Below are 21,428 nucleotides of genomic sequence, written 5' to 3' on the forward strand. Positions count from 1 at the left end.
ATTTGGTGGAAGATCATATGTTCAGATCCTTAATGCATATTAATACTCCTTTGATCATAAACATGAATATGCTTTGTGAGTAGTTATGTTTGTTCCTGAGGACATGGGTGAAGTCTTGCTATTAGTAGTCATGTGAATTTGGTATTCGTTCGATATTTTGATGAGATGTATGTTGTCTCTCCTCTAGTGGTGTTATGTGAACGTCGACTACATGACACTTCACCATTATTTGGGCCTAGAGGAAGGCATTGGAAAGTAATAAGTAGATGATGGGTTGCTAGAGTGACAGAAGCTTAAACCCTAGTTTATCTGTTGCTTCGTAAGGGGCTGATTTGGATCCACTAGTTTCATGCTATGGTTAGGTTTACCTTAATACTTCTTTTGTAGTTGTGGATGCTTGAGATAGGGGTTAATCATAAGTGGGATGCTTGTCCAAGAAAGGGCAGTGCCCAAGCACCGGTCCACCCACATATCAAATGATCAAAGAAACGAACGTGAACCATATGAGCGTGATGAAACTAGCTTGACGATAATTCCCATGTGTCCTCGGGAGAACTTTTCTCATTATAAGAAATTGTACAGGCTTGTCCTTTGCTACAAAAAGGATTGGGCCACCTTGTTGCACCTTATTTACTTTCATTGCTTATTACCCGTTACAAATTATCTTATCACAAAACTATCTGTTACCTACAATTTCAGTGCTTGCAGAGAATACCTTACTGAAAACCGCTTGTCATTTCCTTCTGCTCCTCGTTGGGTTCGACACTCTTACTTATCAAAAGGACTATGATAGATCCCCTATACTTGTGGGTCATCAATCATCAAGGGGAATATCTAAGGATTCCCTTACGCGTTCGAGCTGTTTCCCTCCTTGGTATGTTCATCCCTTCATAGGTCCGGTCGCCGGGTTGCCAGTGATGGCCTAGACAAAAGTGGACATGCAAAGAAAATGCAAAAAATGTTTGTGTGCCACAGAGCGGTTAAACCGCATTGTGGGGCATAACCTAGCTTTGCCTCCGCCTATCGCCGAAGTGGTTAATTGAGCTCTTGACGAGCTGGGCTATCGTGCCGCGGAGTAGTTCAGACTCTTTTGACAGTGTCCGAGAGCCTGGCTGTCTAATGAAGGTTCGATTGAAAAAGGCCACTCTGTGCTTCTACTGCTAAGGCGGCGTTGTGCTCTTCAGTACGAAGGGAGCATTCAGCTTTGCCATTAACTGTTATGATGCCGTATGGACCGGGCATCTTGAGCTTAAGATAAGCGTAGTGTGGCACCGCGTTGAATCGAGCAAACGCAGTTCGTCCGAGCAGTGCGTGATAGCTGCTGCGAAAGGGACGATATCAAAGATTAACTCTTCGTTGCGGTAATTATCCGGCGGTCCAAAGACTACTTCCAGAGTGATGGAGCCTGTACAGCGGGCCTCAACGCTTGGTATGACACCTTTAAAGGTGTTTTTAGTGGGTTTGATCTTTGAAGGATCGATACCCATCTTGCACACTGTATCCTGATAAAGCAGGTTCAGACTACTGCCTCCGTCCATATGGACTCACGTGAGGTGGAATCCGTCAATTATTGGGTCAAGGACTAGTGCGGCTAAGCCGCCCTGACGGATATTGGTCGAACGATCCTTACGGTCAAAGGTGATCGGGCCGAATGACCACGGGTTATACTTTGGGGCGACTAGCTCTGCTGCGTAGACGTCCCTAAGTGTGCGCCTCCGCTCCCATTTGGGAATATGGGTGGCGTGTATCATATTCACCGTTTTATTTTGCGGGGGAAACTTCTTTTGCCCTCCTGTGTTCGATGGCCGGGGCTCCTCGTTGTCGTCATCGCTTTGTGACCCCTTCTCCTTGCTTTCGGCACTTGACTTGCCGGCTTGTTTGAAGACCCAGCATTCTCTGTTGGTATGATTGGCTGGTGTTCCTGGGGTGCCGTGAATTTGACATGGACGATCGAGTATATGGTCTAGACTGGATGTGCCCAGACTATTTCTTTTGAATTGTTTCTTCCTTTGACCGGTCTTAGAGCTGCTGAATCCGGCATTGACGGCCGTGTCTTCGGCGTTGTCGCCATTATTTCGACGCTTGTATTTGCTACGTCGGGGCTTGCCGTTGTTATCTCTGGATGCAGAAGTTCCAGGCTTGTTTGGGGCGCTGTTGCTACGAGCTAGCCAACTGTCCTCGCCCGCACAGAAGCGGGTCATGAGTGTCGTGAGGGCTGCCATGGACTTCGGCTTCTCTTAGCCGAGGTGTTGGGCGAGCCACTCGTCCCAGATGTTATGTTTAAAGGCCGCTAGGGCTTCGGCGTCCCGACAGTCGACGATTTGGTTCTTTTTAGTTAAGAACTGAGTCTAGAATTTCCTGGCTGACTCTTCGGGCTGTTGGGTTATATGACTTAAGTCATCAGCGTCTGGTGGTCGCACATAAGTGCCCTGAAAGTTTTTAAGGAATGCGTCTTCTAGGTTTTCCCAGCTGCCAGTGGAGTTTTCTGGCAGACTATTTAGCCAGTGCCGAGCTGGTCCCTTGAGTTTTAGTGGGAGATACTTGATGGCATGGAGATCGTCGTTGCGGGCCATGTGAATGTGGAGGAGGAAATTTCCAATCCATACCGTGGGGTCTGTTGTCCCATCATATGGTTCGATGTTTATGGGTTTAAACCCTTCTGGGAATTCATGCTCCATTACTTCATCAGTGAAGCATAGGGGGTGTGCGGTGCCTCTATGCCGAGCTACATCGCCACGCAGTTCGGATGAATCTGGTCTACTCTATTTGGCCCAGTCGGATTTGTATTTAGTATATCTGGCGTGGCGGTCATCGTCACATGTTGGGGCACGCCCCCGCGATCCATAGATCGATCTTGACTGTCCTGCTTTGCTTTCCAATTCATCTTGTAGGTCATGCATGTAGCCCTGGGCCTTCGTGTTTCTATTTTTTCGGCGACGGGGTGCGGGCTGGTGTTTGGACTGATATGCTGCTTTGTCTCGGCCATGAGATTGTCGGTCAGCCGCATCCTACGGTGGTAGTATAGGCTCTAGTGCCTCGTCCTCGAATTGAGGTAACAACCTGCACCTCAAGTAACTTTTGGTTGGGCGCTCGAGTCCGTATTCCCCGGCCTCCAGGACCTCAGTCCATCTATCAGTGAGCAGATCTTGATCAGCTTGAAGTTGTTGTTGTTTTTTCTTCAGGCTCTTTGCAGTGGCTATAAGCCGGCGCTTGAAGCACTCCTGCTCGATGGGATCCTCAGGCACGGTAAATTCTTCATCGCCGAGGCTCACCTCGTCTTCGGAGAGGGGCATGTAATTGTCATCCTCCGAGTCTTAATCATGGCCTATTCATCGGGGCTAGCTTGCCCGTCCTCCCGTCCGGCCTGTTCGAAGCTTGGCTGGGCGAGATTGTTTTCGTCTTCGGCGTCATCCGGAGTGCTATTGTCTCTTGTGCCGGTATCGCTATTTCTACCCTGGCGTGGTTTAGAGCGGCGCCGCTGATGTCAGCACTTCGGCTGTTTCTCAGGAGGATTATCCTCCGTTGCATCCTTTTGATCCTTGCCATTGTTTTCTTTGGGTGTGTCCACCATATATATGTGATATGATGAGGTGGCTATCCAGCGCTCTATTGGTGGTGGTTCCTGTTCTTCTCCGGCATCGTCGTCCATACCGTCGATGTCTTCGGAGTTGAAATCAAGCATGTCGGTTAAGTCGTCGACAGTGGCTATTAAGTGGGTGGTGGGTGGGTAACGAATTCCTTTGTCGTCCGCTTCCCACTCAAGCCGGACATAGTTCGGCCAAGAGTCTCCCGACAAGGAGAGAGATTTTAATGAGTTTAGCACGTCACCTAAGGGCGAGTGCTGAAAGATGTCCGTGGAGCTGAACTCCGAGATCGGTGCCTAGTTAGATCTGATGGGCGCGGATACGCACGGTTCGGAGCCTATGGCCAGAGACGAGTCCGAGGGTCGGATGACACGGACCTCATTGGAAGTGAAATATGTGTTCGGGTCTATCGCTGTTGAGTGTGCGGCTTCCGTGGCAGGGTCCATCCTCCCATCCTCGGATGGCACGATCTGCACTAGATCTAAAGCCAGGGCAGCTGCAGGTGAGATCTCTTGAACACCGTCCGATGGCAGAATTAGGTCATGCTCATCGTGGCTGTAGGGTGCGCCTGTCATGGGCTCGAATCCGTCAAAGATCAAGTCTCTGCGGATGTCGGCAGTGTAGTTCAGGCTTCCAAACCTGACCTGATGGCCAGGGGCGTAGCTAGCGATCTGCTCCAGATGGCCAAGCGTGTTGGCCCGCAGTGCGATGCCGCCGAATATGAAGATCTGTCCGGCGAGGAAAGCCTCACCCTGGACCGCGTCATTGTAGATGATTGGAGGAGCCATCAAGCCTTATGGTGACGACACAGTGGAACTCTCAATGAAAGCACTAATGTCGGTGTCAAAACCAGCAGATCTCGGGTAGGGGGTCCCGAACTATGCGTCTAAGGCTAATGGTACAGGAGGCGGGGGACACGATGTTTACCCAGGTTCGGGCGCTCTCTATGGAGGTAATACCCTACTTTCTACTTGATTGATCTTGATGATATGAGTATTACAATAGTTGATCTACCACGAGATCGTAGAGGCTAAACCCTAGAAGCTAGCTTATGATTCTGGTTGTTCTTGTCCTACGGACTAAACCCTCCGGTTTATATAGACACCGGAGGGGGCTAGGGTTACACAGAGTCGGTTACAGAGAAGGGAATCTACGTATCCGAATTGCCAAGCTTGTCTTCCACGCAAAGGAGAGTCCCACCCGGACACGGGATGAAGTCTTCAATCTTGTATCTTCATAGTCCAACAGTCCGGCATAAACATATAGTCCGGCTGTCCGAGCACCCCCTAATCTAGGACTCCCTCACCAACCCCCAGGTGACCGGCCCCCTCCCCAGCGCCTACCTCTAACCAGTCCTGGTGCCCGGCCAGTTTTCCCCTGGTGCCCGGTCCACACCGAGGGCATGCATGCCTCTTCGGGTTTTTACCCATGTATCCCCCTCCTCCTCTTATTTGGTCCCTAGACTATATAAACACCTCCCCTAGCTCATTTGGAGGATAGCAAAGTATATGAGATGATTTAGAGAGCTTTGCTCCTTGTACCCACTCCTCTAGGAGATCAAGACCTCCTAGGAGAAGATCCCTAGTGGATATCAAGCCCCCAACTTGGGAAGGATCCCCATCATAGGATCATCAAGACCTCTCTCCTCATAGGATTGGGATGAACTAGTACCTTGTATCTTTCCTTTGTTGTTCTTGGATCATTGTGACCTCTTGTGTGTTCTTGGATCTAGCATATGTGTGATTGGATCTAGTCAATTTGAGTGTTTCCCCTCTCTTGTGTTCTTCGTGTTCTTCGTGTTCTTGGGGATTTCCCCTCCAATTCGTGAAAGATCTCCATCTAGGGTTCCACCTTACAACAAAGCGCTATCGTTTAACGCCCCTAGCTAGGCATAAAAGCGAGAATAGATCTACATATTGCCATCTTTGGTATTCAATTCATAAGTGGCTCGCATAATAGATTCATAAGGTAATTTGACTTTCTTCCTAGGAAAGTGTTCCATGCCTTTCCTTAATGGAAATTGGAATCTAATATTCCCTTCCTTCATATCAATAATTGCACCAATCGTTCTAAGGAAAGGTCTACCAAGAATAATAGGACATGAAAAATTGCAATCTATGTCAAGAACAATGAAATCTACGGGCACATAATTCCTATCTGCTACAATAAGAACATCATTAATCCTTCCCATAGGTTTGTTAATAGTGGAATCCGCAAGGTGCAAGTTTAAAGAGCAATCATCAAATTCACGGAAACCTAGCACATCACATAAAGTTTTTGGAATCGTGGAAACACTAGCACCCGAATCACACAAAGCATAACATTCATGATCTTTAATTTTAATTTTTATAGTAGGTTCCCACTCATCATAAATTGTTCTAGGTATAGAAACTTCCAACTCAAGTTTTTCCTCATAAGATTGCATCAAGGCATCAGCGATATGTTTGGTAAAAGCTTTATTTTGACTATAAGCATGAGGAGAATTCAACACGGATTGCAACGAGGAAATACAATCTATTAAAGAACAATTATCATAATTAAATTCCTTAAAATCCATAATAGTGTGTTCATTGCTATGTAAAGTTTTTACCTCTCCAATCCCACTTTTACCAAATTTAGCATCAAGATCTAAAAACTCCAAATCATTGAGATGCCTTTTAACTAAAGATGACTCATCTGCAGTCCCATCATTATCAAGATTCATATTGCAAAACAAAGACTTAATAGGAGACACATCAATAACTTTTAAATCTTCATCATTATTTTCATGGAAACTAGAGGAACACGCTTTCACAAAGCAATCTTTCTTAGCATGCATCCTAGCGGTTCTTTCTTTGCACTCATCAATGGAAATTATCATGGCCTTGAGAGACTCATTGATATCATGCTTAGGTGGGATAGATCTAAGTTTCAAAGAATCAACATCAAGAGAAAGTATATCAACGTTCCTAGCCAATTCATCAACTTTAAGCAATTTTTCTTTAAGCAAAGCATTGAAATTCTTTTGAGAGATCATAAATTCTTTAACACTATTCTCAAAATCAGAGGGCATCTTATTAAAATTTCCATAAGAATTGTTGTAGGAATTACCATAATTATTAGAGGAATTACTAGGGAACGGCCTAGGATTAATGTTTCCTCTATACGCGTTATTACCAAAATTATTCCTATCAACAAAATTCACATCCATAGATTCATTATTATTCTCAATCGAAGTAGACAAAGGCATATCACTAGGACCAATAGGAGCACTCTTAGTAGTAAACAATTTCATAAGTTCATCCATCTTTCCACTCAAAACATTAATTTCTTCTACGCATGAACTTTTTTACTAGTAGATCTTTCAGTGTGCCATTGAGAATAATTAACCATAATATCATCTAGGAGTTTAGTAGCTTCTCCTAAAGTGATTTCCATAAAAGTGCCTCCCGTGGCCGAATCTAAAAGATTTCTAGAAGCAAAATTCAATCTGGCATAAATTTTTTGTATGATCATCCATAAATTCAAACCATGTGTAGGGCAATTGTGAATCATTAATTTCATTCTTTCCCAAGATTGGGCAACATGCTCATGATCAAGTTGTTTAAAATTCATAATATCATTTCTAAGAGAGATGATCTTAGCGGGAGGAAAATACTTAGAGATAAAAGCATCTTTGCACTTATTCCATGAATCAATACTATTTTTAGGCAAAGAAGAAAACCAAGTCTTTAGCACGATCTCTAAGCGAAAACGGAAATAACTTCAATTTAAAAATATCATTATCCATGTCTTTCTTCTTTTGCATATCACACAAATCAACAAAGTTGTTTAGATGAGTAGTGGCATCTTCACTAGGAAGGCCAGAGAATTGATCTTTCATAACAAGATTCAACAAAGCAGCATTGATTTCACAAGATTCGGCATCATTAAGAGGAGCAATTGGAGTGTTAAGGAAATCATTATTGTTGGTATTGGAAAAGTCACACAATTTGGTATTATCTTGCACCATCGTGACAAGCAATCCAACACACAAGCACACAAAAGGCAAGCGAAAAAGAGAGGCAAACGGGAAAGAGAGGGCGAATAAAATGGCAAGGGTGAAGTGGGGGATAGGAAAACGAGAGGCAAATGGCAAATAATGTAATGCGAGGGAGATTAGTTTGTGATGGCTACTTGGTATGTCTTGACTTGAGCGAAGACCTCCCCGGCAACGGCACCAAAAATCCTTCTTGCTACCTCTTGAGCACTGCGTTGGTTTTCCCTTGAAGAGGAAAGGGTGATGCAACAAAGTAGCATAAGTATTTCCCTCAGTTTTTGAGAACCAAGGTATCAATCCAGTAGGAGGCTCCTCAAAAGTCCCTCGTACCTACACAAACAAACAAGAACCTTGCAACTAACGCGATAAAGGGGTTGTCAATCCCTTCACAATAACTTGCAAAAGTGAGATCTGATAGAGATAATAAGATAAGATAAATATTTTTGGTATTTTTATGATATAGATGGAAAAGTAAAGATGCAAATAAAAGTATATGGGAAACTTAGATGATAAAAGATAGACCCGGGGGCCATAGGTTTCACTAGTGGCTTCTCTCAAGATAGCATAAGTATTACGGTGGGTGAACAAATTACTGTCGAGCAATTGATAGAAAAGTGCATAGTTATGAGATTATCTAGGCATGATCATGTATATAGGCATCACATCTGTGACAAGTAGATCGAAACGATTCTGCATCTACTACTATTACTCCACACATCGACCGACTCCTGCCTGCATCTAGAGTATTAAGTTCATGAAGAACAGAGTAACACATTAAGAAAGATGACATGATGGAGAGGGATAAACTCATGCAATATGATATAAACCCCATCTTTTTATCCTCGATGGCAACAATACAATACGTGCCTTGCTTCCCCTGCTGTCACTGGGAAAGGACACCGCAAGATTGAACCCAAAGCTAAGCACTTCTCTCATTGCAAGAAAGATCAATCTAGTAGGCCGGACCAAACTGATAATTCGAAGAGACTTGCAAAGATAACCAATCATACATAAAAGAATTCACGGGAGATTCAAATACTTCTCATAGATAAACTTGATCATAAACCCACAATTCATCGGATCTCGACAAACACACCGCAAAAAGAGTTACATCGAATAGATCTGCAAGAAGATCGAGGAGAACTTTGTATTGACATTCAAAGAGAGAGAAAAAGCCATCTAGCTAATAACTATGGACCCGAAGGTCTGTGGTAAACTACTCACAACTCATGCGGAGGCCTTGGAGATGATATAGAGGCCCTCCATGGTCGATTCCCCCTCCAGCGGAGCGCCGACGAAGGCTCCAAGATGGGATCTCGTGGATACAGAAGGTTGCGGCAGTGGAAATAGTTTTTCGTGGTTCTCCTGGATGTTTTCAGGGTACATGGATATATATAGGCGAAGGAGGTAGGTCAGGGGAGCCACGAGGGGCCCACGAGGGTGGGGGGCGCGCCCACCCCCACCTGCCTCGTGGCCGCCTGGGCTGCTTCTTGACGTCCACTCCAAGTCTCCTGGATTGCGTTTGTTCCAAAAAGATTGCTCCCGAAGGTTTCATTCCGTTTGGACTCCGTTTGATATTTCTTTTCTTCGAAACACTGAAATAGGCAAAAAAAAATAGCAATTCGGGTTGGGCCTCCGGTTAGTAGGTTAGTCCCAAAAATGATATAAAAGTGTAAAGTAAATCCCATAAACATCCAAAACGGGTAATATAATAGCATGGAACAATTAAAAATTATAGATACGTTGGAGACGTATCAGGTCCTCGTTGTCCTTGGTCTGCTGGTAGAAGCACAGCGGCTCCCCGGCCCCCTCCTCGTGGCCCTGCCTCGGAGATCATCCCCTTGAACGAGGCAGGCTCATGAGGGCGATCCTGCCAGGCAGGTCCACCGTCCTGAGCCACTTGTTCGTGGAGATGAAATCCTCGGCGCCCTCAGCTCCGGCCACCAACTGAGCTCCTCCACTAGCCACATCCCATTCACTCTTCAATATCTTGTCAGGTAAGATGACAAGTATTAGTGACTCTTTGCCAAATGCCACTTATCAGTTGCACTTGCACTACAACAAATGGCACTGATCGGAGACATTTGCCCAAGAGCGAATGCCACTGATCAGTGCACAAACTCTTTGCCAAATGCCACTTGGCACTTGCTCTTGGGCAAATGCCACTGATCAGTGGCACTGATCAGGATACTTGCCCAACAGCAAGTGCCACTGATCAGTAGTACTTGCCCATGAGCAAATTCCACTGATTAGTGTCACAAACTCTTTGCCAAATGCCACTTATCAATGGCACTTGCTGTTGGGCAAATGCCACTGATAAGTGGCACTGATCAGGGGACTTGCCCAACAATAAGTTCCACTGATCAGTGGTAGTTAAGTTGTCCATGAGAAAATGCCACTGATCAGTGCCATCTGGCTTTCTGCAACTACCCATGAGCAAACATTCTAAGCATGGAAACATCTAAAAGGAGCAACAACAAGTGCCACAGAAACATCTAAAAAGAGCAATAACAAGTGCCACTTATCAATAGCACCCATGTGCACCCATGCACATTTGGCAGCATCCTACAAATGGTCCTACTACATGCACGTATAACACAAACCCTAGATTGAACATGTATAACCCTAGCTTGAACATGTATAACAATCTAGAGCATTCGACATGAATAGCAACATGAACATGAACATGAACATTATCCTAGGACACACATTGTAGTAAACAAGAACAGATCGGTCCGATTGGATTTGAATCGGATCACATCCAATCAGATCTAATCGAATCCTATCTAATCCTATCAAATCCACTAAGTACTAGCTAAGAAATAAACCTCTAATCTACATCTATGAGCAAGCATTGCGGGGTTTGACTCACTAGAGCACGCGCAGTCGCAGTGAACCGAGGCCGGGGTGAAATCCTCGGCGAGAAGGAGAGAGGTGGCGGAGCAGAGGAGGATCCGGCCCTGGCGACGGCCTGCGGCATCGGCCCCGTGCTCATGGCCACGCCAGAGGTCGAGGAGGACGACGCGCCAACGGGAGAAAACCCTTGGACGAGGGTCAAGAAAACCCCCCTGCCCAATGGGGTCCCAAGAAGCGGTGGCTCCGTGGACGGCGCCGGTGCCAAGCCCAGGACCATGAGGTCCGGAATCGGCGGCGGAGCAGGCACGACTGGCACCGCATTGGCCGGCGCTCGTGGTGGCCGGCAGCAGATGGGGGACGGCGCTCGCAGCATCGACGCAAGGTCCCTGCCCGAGTTCTGGAGCCCGACCAGCCACCGCTCCTGGATGCTGGCGATGCGCTGGTTGACGGGGGTCAGATGACGGTGCGGCGATGGGCGAGGTGGAGCCATCAGAGTAGAGGAGAGGGGGGCGGTGAGGCAGAGAGGGAGCGGTGGGAATAGTGCGGGCGGGGCGGTGACAGGAGAGTGGCGAGAGTTATGAGACATCCCCTCCATCTCCCGCGCTGCCCGAGGCGTGCAACCGGCTTGCACGCGTGGCCGTGTCAAGCCAGGCTTGCGAGAAACTGCCAATTCGGCAGTTTCCGCCGGGCCAGGCTCAGGCCTTTAAGTTCCGTGCGGGCCACCAAACACATGCAGCCCAGACAACCAAACAGGCCATGCACATCCCACGCGGGCCTGGTTGGGCTGCATGCAGGCAACCAAATGCACCCCAAATCCCTTCACCTATTACTTCCTCTCATTGTCCAATCCCCTCGGTATGCCATAATAATCCACGAACCATCTATTCTAGGAAAATCACGGGCATTTACTAGTGTTTACAAAACTTAACTGGACACAACACCAACTGCTCCAAAACCCTGGGGCCTTTCCACTACAGCGTCAAAGTTTATTTTTGCATGACCGATTGGTGGGCGATCCACCGAGTTGGTCTAGGGCCCTTCTGTAGCACTTCAACTTCTCTCAAGTAGGAGGTGATAAAACAATGGATGGCATATGGGTTGTGATAAATGTCCTCATGGATAGCTTTTCGGTGGGAAGTCCAAATTTCCCACGGTGTGACGATCATAGTGATTGATGGCTCTATGTTTTACACATTTTTAGAGCTCATTTGTTGCATGTTCTCTTCATATATTATGTCCCATTGAACCAAATAATTGTCCATTATGCATGGTTACCGGTTTTCACAGTTTTCGTTGCGAGCATTGCACATTTAGTATTTTATTTGATTTTTATTAGTTTTCCTAGTTTTCTTGTGTCTACATGTGTTTTGAAGCAACCTAGGATCAAGCATGATAAAAGGATCAAAGATAGGTTCAATACGGAGGAGTTACAGTACGAGAATTAGGCGTTTCGAAAGGCAGAAAAGTGATTTTTTTCGAAGTGCTCCAAATTAAGGTCTAATATCAGAAATGAATTGGCGTCGTTCATACGATCCAACAAGCCCAAGAATGTCAAATTCGGAATTCGTATGAAGAAATGACGACCATTTTACCGGAGGTAACAAAGCCAAGACGACGTGTCATACGGCCACGTGCAGTCGTACACGCGGCCGTATGAGGCCAAATCTCCTCCGAAAGTTGCCTCTCCAGACGAGATTCTTCATTGATTTCATCCTCGTTTGTTACTATGTGATCCATGGACAACAAGGAAGGGTTTGGTAGAGGATAAGGCTCGTCTTGAGCCCTTGAGCATCTCATCAATTGAGGAGACCAACGAGGCATCTTATATATACACCTCCATAGCCTAGCCACTCGCATCATCTCCCACAAGTTGTTGTCATCCAATCTCCATCCCCATTGTTGTTCCATCTCCACCGCCATAGAAGAAGCAGGAAGATCAAGAGGAAGAAGAGGAGGCTCCACCATCGTGTCCACGTTGGCACATCATCATCACCACCATTCCGGGACTGCCATCTCCATTACCACCACGCCTTCTCCCTTCACTGGCTCGATGCCGGATAACTTGATCGTCTCCTCTATGTGTACCATTAACTTGTTTGAGTAGTTGTATTTGTTCTCGGGTATCAGATGAACTCTTTTATGATTAGAATTATGAAGGATGGATAAAGGATACAATAGATAGTGTTCGATCTGCACTTGTTGCACATACATATTTGTATTAATGACTATGAACACTCGAGAACACTTTACTATTGCTCAGGCACCATCTTCACTAACATAGTTGAAGGAAATATGCCGTAGAGGCAATAATAAAGTTGTTATTTTATATTTCCTTAATCCTGATAAAGGTTTATTATTCATGCTAGAATTGTATACATGTGTGAATACATAAACAAATACCGTGTCCCTAGTAAGCCTCTACTAGACTAGCTCATTGATCAAAGATGGTTAAAGTTTCCTAACCATGGGCATGTGTTGTCATTTGATAATGGGATCACATCATTAGGACAACGATGTGATGGACAAGACCCATCCGTTAGCTTAGCATAATGATCGTTCGGTTTTATTGCTATTGCTTTCTTCATGTCAAATACATATTCCTTCGACTATGAGATTATGCAACTCCTGGATACAGGAAGAATGCCTTGAGTGCTATCAGACGTCACAACATAATTGTGTGATTATAAACATGCTCTACAGGTATCTCCGAAGGTGTTTGTTGAGTTGGCATAGATCGAGATTAGGATTTGTCACTCCGAGTATCAGAGAGGTATCTCTGGGCCCTCTCGGTAATACACATCATGAACTTGCAAGCAAACGACTAAGGAGTTAGTCACGAGGTGATGTATTATGGAAGGAGTAAAGAGACTTGCCAATAACGAGATTGAAGTGGGTATGAAGATACTGACAATCGAATCTCGGGCAAGTAACATACCGATGGACAAAGGGAATTACATATGTTGTCATAACGGTTTGACCGATAAAGATCTTCATAGAATATGTAGTAGCCAATATGGGCATCCAGGTTCCGCTATTGGTTATTGACCGGAGAGGTGTCTCGGTCATGTCTACATAGTTCTCAAACCCGTAGGGTCCGCACGCTTAACATTCGATGACGATATTGTATTATATGAGTTATGTGATTTGGTGACCAAATGTTGTTTGGAGTCCCGGATGAGATCACGGAAATGACGAGGAGTCTCGAAATGGTCGAAAGGTAAAGATTGATATATAGGACGATAGTATTCGGACACCGGAAGTGCTCCGGAGGGTACCGGGTACATATCGGGTCCCCGGAAGGGGTTTCGGGCACCCCCGGTAAAAGATATGGGCCTAATAGGCCAAGAGGGGAAACGCACCAGCCACCAGGGGGCTGGTGCAGCCCCCATATGGGCCGAACCAGAGGAGAAGGAAAGAGGGGAAGGGAGAAGGAAAGAGGGGAAGGGAGAAGGAAAGGGGAGGGATTCGGCCTCCCCCTTCCTTCCCTCCTCCCTCCTCCTTCCTTCCCCCTCCGGCAGATAAGGAAGGGGGGCGCCGGCCATGGGAAGACCCCAAGTAGGATTCAGCCTACTTGGGCGCCTCGGCTTCCTCCCCTCTCCCTCCCACCTATATATATGGGGGGCTAGCACACCCCAGACAATTGTTAGCCGTGTGCGGCGCCCCCTCCACCGTTTACTCCCACGGTCATATTTTCGTAGTGCTTAGGCGAAGCCCTGAGAGGATCACTTCACCATCACCATCACCACGCCGTCGTGCTGACGGGACTCATCTACTACCTCGACGTCTTGCTGAATCAAGAAGGCGAGGGACATCATCGAGCTGAACGTGTGCAGAACGCGAAGGTGTCGTGCATTCAGTACTTGATCGGTTGAAGCGCGAAGAAGTTTGACTACATCAACCGCGTCGAGAAACGCTTCCGCTTATGGTCTATGAGGGTACGTAGACACACTCTCCCCCTCGTTGCTATGCATCTCCATGGATAAATCATTGTGTGTGCGTATAATTTTTTTTGTTTTCGATGCAACGATTCCCAACAATAGTATCTTTTTATTTCTTGTTTTTACCTTATAGTTCCTAGTGTAGTAAACATCTTTTTGTTCTGTTTCCCTAGCTAGAACAGACTATTTCCAAACTCCAGTTTTGCGTGCGTACATAGCTGCGTTAAGTGACAATGTAGTTCCGGGGTTAGTGGTTCCCTCCTTTTCCGTTTCCTGTGGTTTGACACTTACTTATCTCAAAAGCGCTACTACAACCCTGTGCACCTGCAGGCCATCAGTGGTGAACTCGGCGGCTGGGAGTTCCTCATGCATGACGAACAACCAATTTTTAGCACTTGGGTCTTGGTTCAGACACATATGTTCCACCATTGACTTGTCCGATAGAGCACATATGCTTTGAGCCATGATATAGTCAAGCAAAGAGTGACTCCAGTTGTCCATTAACCCGCATAACACACACACATCCATCGTGGCCATATTTCTGTTATGTGATACATCACCTATTGGGATATAGCTCTGCACTAGTCGCCAAGAGAAAAAAGGAGCTTCGAGGGAAATTTTGTTTACCTGATCACTGTCCATCCTTTGCTCTCAAATTCAGTGCCAGACGCACTATCTCGATGCTCAATCCCGTCCTTTTGAGCCATCTCAAGTCTCATGATCGTATGGTATGTTGACAGAACCGAAAAAACTCCTCTCTCATATGCTTGCCAAGGCCAAAAATCATCTATATGTCTTGTGTGTAAGGGAATCTTCAAAATTGCTTTAGCGTCTATCAGAATAAAAACTACGGTACAACGTCCTCCCGCCATGTTGCTATAGTAACATCGATGAGCTTCGACACCCTTTCAGGAGGGTTTTGCATAAGCGAAGTGAGTGGTCTCATCATGCCTTCTCGAGAGATCCAGTTATGAGTCCAAATGTTTGTTGTCTCCGCATCTCCTATTATTCTGATTATCCCCTGTTGGATAATATCCCTCCATCTAATATAGCTCTCCAAATCTGAGATGGCTGTGAACCCATCTCAGCTTCTAGTATGATCGTGGATGAAAAATGCAATGCCTTCGGTATTCTTGCACTTAGCGGAGATGGTTCATTAAGAACACGCCAAGCCTGACAAGACAACAAAGTAAGATTGAACACTTCTAGGTCCTGAAATCCTAGTCCTCCAAGAAATTTTGGCCATGTCATAACGTCCCATGAAACCCAACATGGTCTCCTTCTGCCTTGTTTACTTCCCCACCGGAACTATTGGATAATGGATGTTACACCCTCGTAGAGGCCCCTTGGTAACCTTAAACAAGACATGGAAAATACTGGAATAGCTTGAGCCACAGCTTTGATAAGTACCTCCTTGCCTGCAGCAGATAACAATTTCTCCATCCATCCTCTAACCTTCTCCCAAAGTCTGTCTCTCAGATATTTGAAGGTACCATTATTTGAGTGTCCCACTTGGGTTGGCATGCCCAAATACTTCTCACTGAGAGACTCGTTCTACATATTCAGAATGGTTTTACTTCATGTCTCAAGTTCTAATGGTGTCCTCTAATAAAAAAGGTCAATGACTTTTCATTATTCATCCTCTACCCCGAAGCATCACAATAGGAACGTAGCAAATTTGGTATCTCATTAGCACCCTCCACACTTGACTTAAAAAGCAACTGTTGGGGCCACCTTAACTAAAAAAAGAATCGATGACTGAGAACTGAATTTTAAAAGGCGCGAAAGGCCTTCTGCTACAATCAAGAAAAGGTAAGGGGAAATAGGATCTCCCTAAAGAATACCTCTCGTTGGGTTGAACTACTCCAACTTTTCACCAATGAAGAGAACTGAGAAAGAAACTGATTTTACCATTCCCATTACTGTGTCAACCTAGGTTGGGGCAAAACCAAGTTTAGTCATGATGGCCTGGAGGTAGGGCCACTCCAATCTTTCATAGGCCTTCATCATGTCCATCTTTAGTGCACAAAAACAATTTGACTTGGATTTATTCTTCTTCATAAAGTGAAGACACACACAGTGTTGGGGAACGTAGTAATTTCAAAAAAAATCCTACGCACACGCAAGATCATGGTGATGTATAGCAACGAGAGGGGAGAGTATTGTCCACGTACCCTCGTAGACCGAAAGCGGAAGCGTTAGAACAACGCGGTTGATGTAGTCGTACGTCTTCACGGCCCGATGTGAGTTCTAGCACACGTTCAGCTCGATGACGATCCCCGGACTCCGATCCAGCAAAGTGTCAGGGAAGAGTTCCGTCAGCACGCGGCATGGTGACGATCTTGATGTTCTACCGTCGTAGGGCTTCGCCTAAGCACCGCTACAATATTATCGAGGACTATGGTGGAGGGGGGCACCGCACATGGCTAAGAGATCTCAAGGATCAATTGTTGTTGTGCCTAGAGGTGCCCCCTGCCACCGTATATAAAGGAGCAAGGGAGGAGGGGGCGGCCGGCCTAGGAGGGGCGCGTCAGGAGGAGTCCTCCTCCCACCGGGAGTAGGACTCCCCCTTTCCTTGTTGGAGTAGGAGAGAAGGAAAGAGGGGGAGAGGAGGAAGGAAAAGGAGGCTGCACCCCTTGTCCAATTCGGACCAGAGGGGGGCTGCGCGCCTCCTTCCTTTCGGCCTCTCTCCTCTATTCCCGTATGGCCCAATAAGGCCCATATACTCCCCGACGAATTCCCGTAACTCTCTGGTACTCCGAAAAATACCCGAATCACTCGGAACCTTTCCGAACTCCGAATATAGTCGTCCAATATATCGATCTTTACGTCTCGACCATTTCGAGACTCCTCATCATGTCCCCAATCTCATCCGGGACTCCGAACTCCTTCGGTACATCAAAACTCATAAACTCATAATATAACTGTCATCGAAACCTTAAGCGTGCGGACCCTACGGGTTCGAGAACAATGTAGACATGACCGAGACACGTCTCCAGTCAATAACCAATAGCGGAACCTGGATGCTCATATTCGCTCCCACATATTCTACGAAGAACTTTATCGGTCAGACCGCATAACAACATACGTTGTTCCCTTTATCATCGGTATGTTACTTGCCCGAGATTCGATCGTTAGTATCTCAATACCTAGTTCAATCTCGTTACCGGCAAATCTCTTTACTCGTTCCGTAATACATCATCCCACAACTAACTCATTAGTTGCAATGCTTGCAAGGCTTAAGTGATGTGTATTACCGAGAGGGCCCAGAGATACCTCTCCGACAATCGGAGTGACAAATCCTAATCTCGAAATATGCCAACCCAACATGTACCTTTGGAGACACCTGTAGAGAACCTTTATAATCACCCAGTTACGTTCTGACGTTTGGTAGCACACAAAGTGTTCCTCCGGTAAACGGGAGTTGCATAATCTCATAGTCATAGGAACATGTATAAGTCATGAAGAAAGCAATAGCAACATACTATACGATCAAGTGCTAAGCTAACAGAATGGGTCAAGTCAATCACATCATTCTCCTAATGATGTGATCCCATTAATCAAATGACAACTCTTTGTCCATGGCTAGGAAACATAACCATCTTTGATTAATGAGCTAGTCAAGTAGAGGCATACTAGTGACACTCAGTTTTGTCTATGTATTCACACATGTACTAAATTTTCGGTTAATACAATTCTAGCATGAATAATAAACATTTATCATGATATAAGGAAATAAATAATAACTTTATTATTGCCTCTAGGGCATATTTCCTTCAGTCTCCCACTTGCACTAGAGTCAATAATCTAGTTCACATCACCATGTGATTTAACACCAATATTCACATCTGTATGTGATTAATACCCATAGTTCACATCGTCATGTGACCAACACCCAAAGGGTTTACTAGAGTCAATAATCTAGTTCACATCGCTATGTGATTAACACCCAAAGAGTACTAAGATATGATCATGTTTTGCTCATGAGAGAAGTTTAGTCAACGGGTCTGTCACATTCAGAGCCGTATGTATTTCGCAAATATTCTATGTCTACAATGCTCTGCAAGGAGCTACTCTAGCTAATTGCTCCCACTTTCAATATGTCTATAATGCTTGCATCGATGTAACTCTTTACGACGAACTCTTTTATCACCTCCATAATCGAGAAACATCTCCTTAGTCCTCACTAAGGATATTCTTGACCGATATCCAGTGATCTACTCTTAGATCAAAATTGTATTCCTTTGCCAAACTCAGAGCAAGGTATACAATAGGTCTGGTACTTGTCCTGGCCATCTCAGGCCCGGCCCTGTTGGCCCACCCAGGCCCGGCCCTAAAATCCAGGGCCTAGGCCTGATGGGCTTGCCCATGGGCCGGGCTTGGGCCTGACTTTTAGCCCATCAATAGGGCCTGGACGGGCTTGGGCTTGGCATATTGGCATTTTAAGGAAGAGGCCCGGCCCATGGCCCTAAGCCCTAAGGGCTTTTTAGGGCTTTTTACCAGATGGGTCGGGCTTGGGCTTGAAAAGTAGGCCCAGTGATAGGGCTTGGGAGGGCCTAGGCCTCAGTTTTCTGCCGTGGGCTTTTTCAGGCCCGGCCCAAGCCCGGCCCGGCCCGGCCCATGGCCAGATTTATCTGGTACACAGCATAGCATACTTTATAGAACCTATGACTGAGGCATAGGGAATGACTTTTCATTCTCTTTCTATTTTCTGCCATGGTCGGGTTTTGAGTCTTACTCAACTTCACACCTTTGCATCACAGGCAAGAACTCTTTCTTTGACTGTTCCATTTTGAACTACTTCAAAATCTTGTCAAGGTATGTACTCAATGAAAAATCTTATCAAGCGTCTTGATCTATCTCTATAGATCTTGATGCTCAATGTGTAACCAGCTTCACCGAGGTCTTTCTTTGAAAAACTCCTTTCAAACACTTCTTTATGCTTTCCAGAAAATTCTACATCATTTCCGATCAACAATATGTCATTCACATATACTTATCAGAAAGGTTGTAGTGCTCCCACTCACTTTCCTGTAAATACAGGTCTTTCCAAAAGTCGGTAAAACCATATGCTTTGATCAACTCATCAAAGCGTATATTCCAACTCCGAGATGCTTGCACCAGTCCATCGATGGATCGCTGGAGCTTGCACATTTTGTTAACACCTTTCGGATCGACAAAACCTTCTGGTTGCATCATATACAACTCTTCTTCCAGAAATCCATTCAGGAATGCAGTTTTTACATCCATTTGCCAGATTTAATAAAATGTGGCAATTGCTAACATGATTCGGACAGACTTAAGCATTGTTACGAGTGAGAAAATCTCATCGTATTCAACACCTTGAAATTGTCAAAAAACCTTTCGCGGCAAGTCGAGCTTTGTAGATAGTAACACTACTATCAACGTCTGTCTTCCTCTTGAAGATCCATTTATTTTCTATGGCTTGCCGATCATCGAGAAAGCCCACCAAAGTCCATACTTTGTTCTCATACATGGATCCCATCTCAGATTTCATGGCCTCAAACCATTTTGCGGAATCTGGGCTCATCATCGCTTCCTCATAGTTCGTAGGTTTATCATGGTCTAGTAACATGACTTCCAGAACAGGATTACCGTACCACTCTGGTGCGGACCGTACTCTAGAAGACCTACAAGGTTCTGTAGTAACTTGTTCTAAAGTTTCATGATCATCATCATTAGCTTCCTCACTAATTGGTGTAGGAATCACTGGAACTGTCTTCTGTGATGAACTACTTTCCAATAAGGGAGAAGGTACAATTACCTCATCAAGTTCTACTTTCCTTCCACTCACTTCTTTCGAGAGAAACTCCTTCTCTAGAAAAGATCCATCTTAGCAACGAATAACTCGCCTTCGAATCTGTGACAGAAGGTGTACCCAATAGTTACCTTTGGGTATTCTATGAAGACGCACTTCTCCGATTTGGGTTCGAGCTTATCAGGTTGGAACTTTTTCACATAAACATCAAAACCCCAAACTTTAAGAAACGACAACTTTGGTTTCTTGCCAAACCACAGTTCATAAGCCGTCGTCTCAACGGATTTCAATGGTGCCCTATTTAACGTGAATGCAGCTGTCTCTAATGTATATCCCCAAAATGATAGTGGTAAATCGGAAAGATACATCATAGATCGCACCATATCCAATAAAGTGCGGTTATGACATTCGGACACACCATAACGTTGTGGTGTTCCAGGTGGTGTGAATTGTGAAACTATTCCACATTGTTTTATATGAAGGCCAAACTCGTAACTCAAATATTCTCCTCCACAATCAGATCATAGAAAAAAAAATTCTTGTTACGATGATTCTCCACTTCACTCTGAAATTCTTTGAACTTTTCAAATGTTTCAGACTTGTGTTTTGTTAAGTAGATATACTCATATCTGCTCAAATCATCTTGTGAAGGTCTGAAAATAACGATACCCGCCACAAGCATTAATACTCATTGGACCACATACATCAGTATGTATTGTTTCCAATAAGTCACTAGCTCGTTCCATTGTTCCGAAGAACAGAGTTTTAGTCATTTTTCCCACAAGGCACGGTTCGCAAGCGTCAAATGATTCATAATCAAGTGATTCCAAAAGCCCATCAGCATGGAGTTTCTTCATGCGCTTTACACCAATATGACCTAAACAGCAGTGCCACAAATAAGTTGCACTATCATTATTAACTTTACATCTTTTGGCTTCAATATTATGAATATGTGTATCACACGATCGAGATCCAACAAACCATTTTCATTGGGTGTATGACCATAGAAGGTTTTATTCATGTAAACAGAACAACAATTATTCTCTAACTTACATGAATAACCGTATTGCAATAAACATGATCAAATCACATTCATGCTCAATGCAATCCCCAAATAACACTTATTTAGGTTCAACACTAATCCCGAAAGTATAGGGAGTGTGCAATGATGATTATATCAATCTTGGAACTACTTCCAACACACATCGTCACCTCACCCTCAACTAGTTTCTGTTTATTCTGCAACTCCCGTT

Source organism: Triticum dicoccoides, chromosome 5B (genome assembly GCF_002162155.2).
Source record: "Triticum dicoccoides isolate Atlit2015 ecotype Zavitan chromosome 5B, WEW_v2.0, whole genome shotgun sequence".
Taxonomy (NCBI): Eukaryota; Viridiplantae; Streptophyta; class Magnoliopsida; order Poales; family Poaceae; genus Triticum; species Triticum dicoccoides.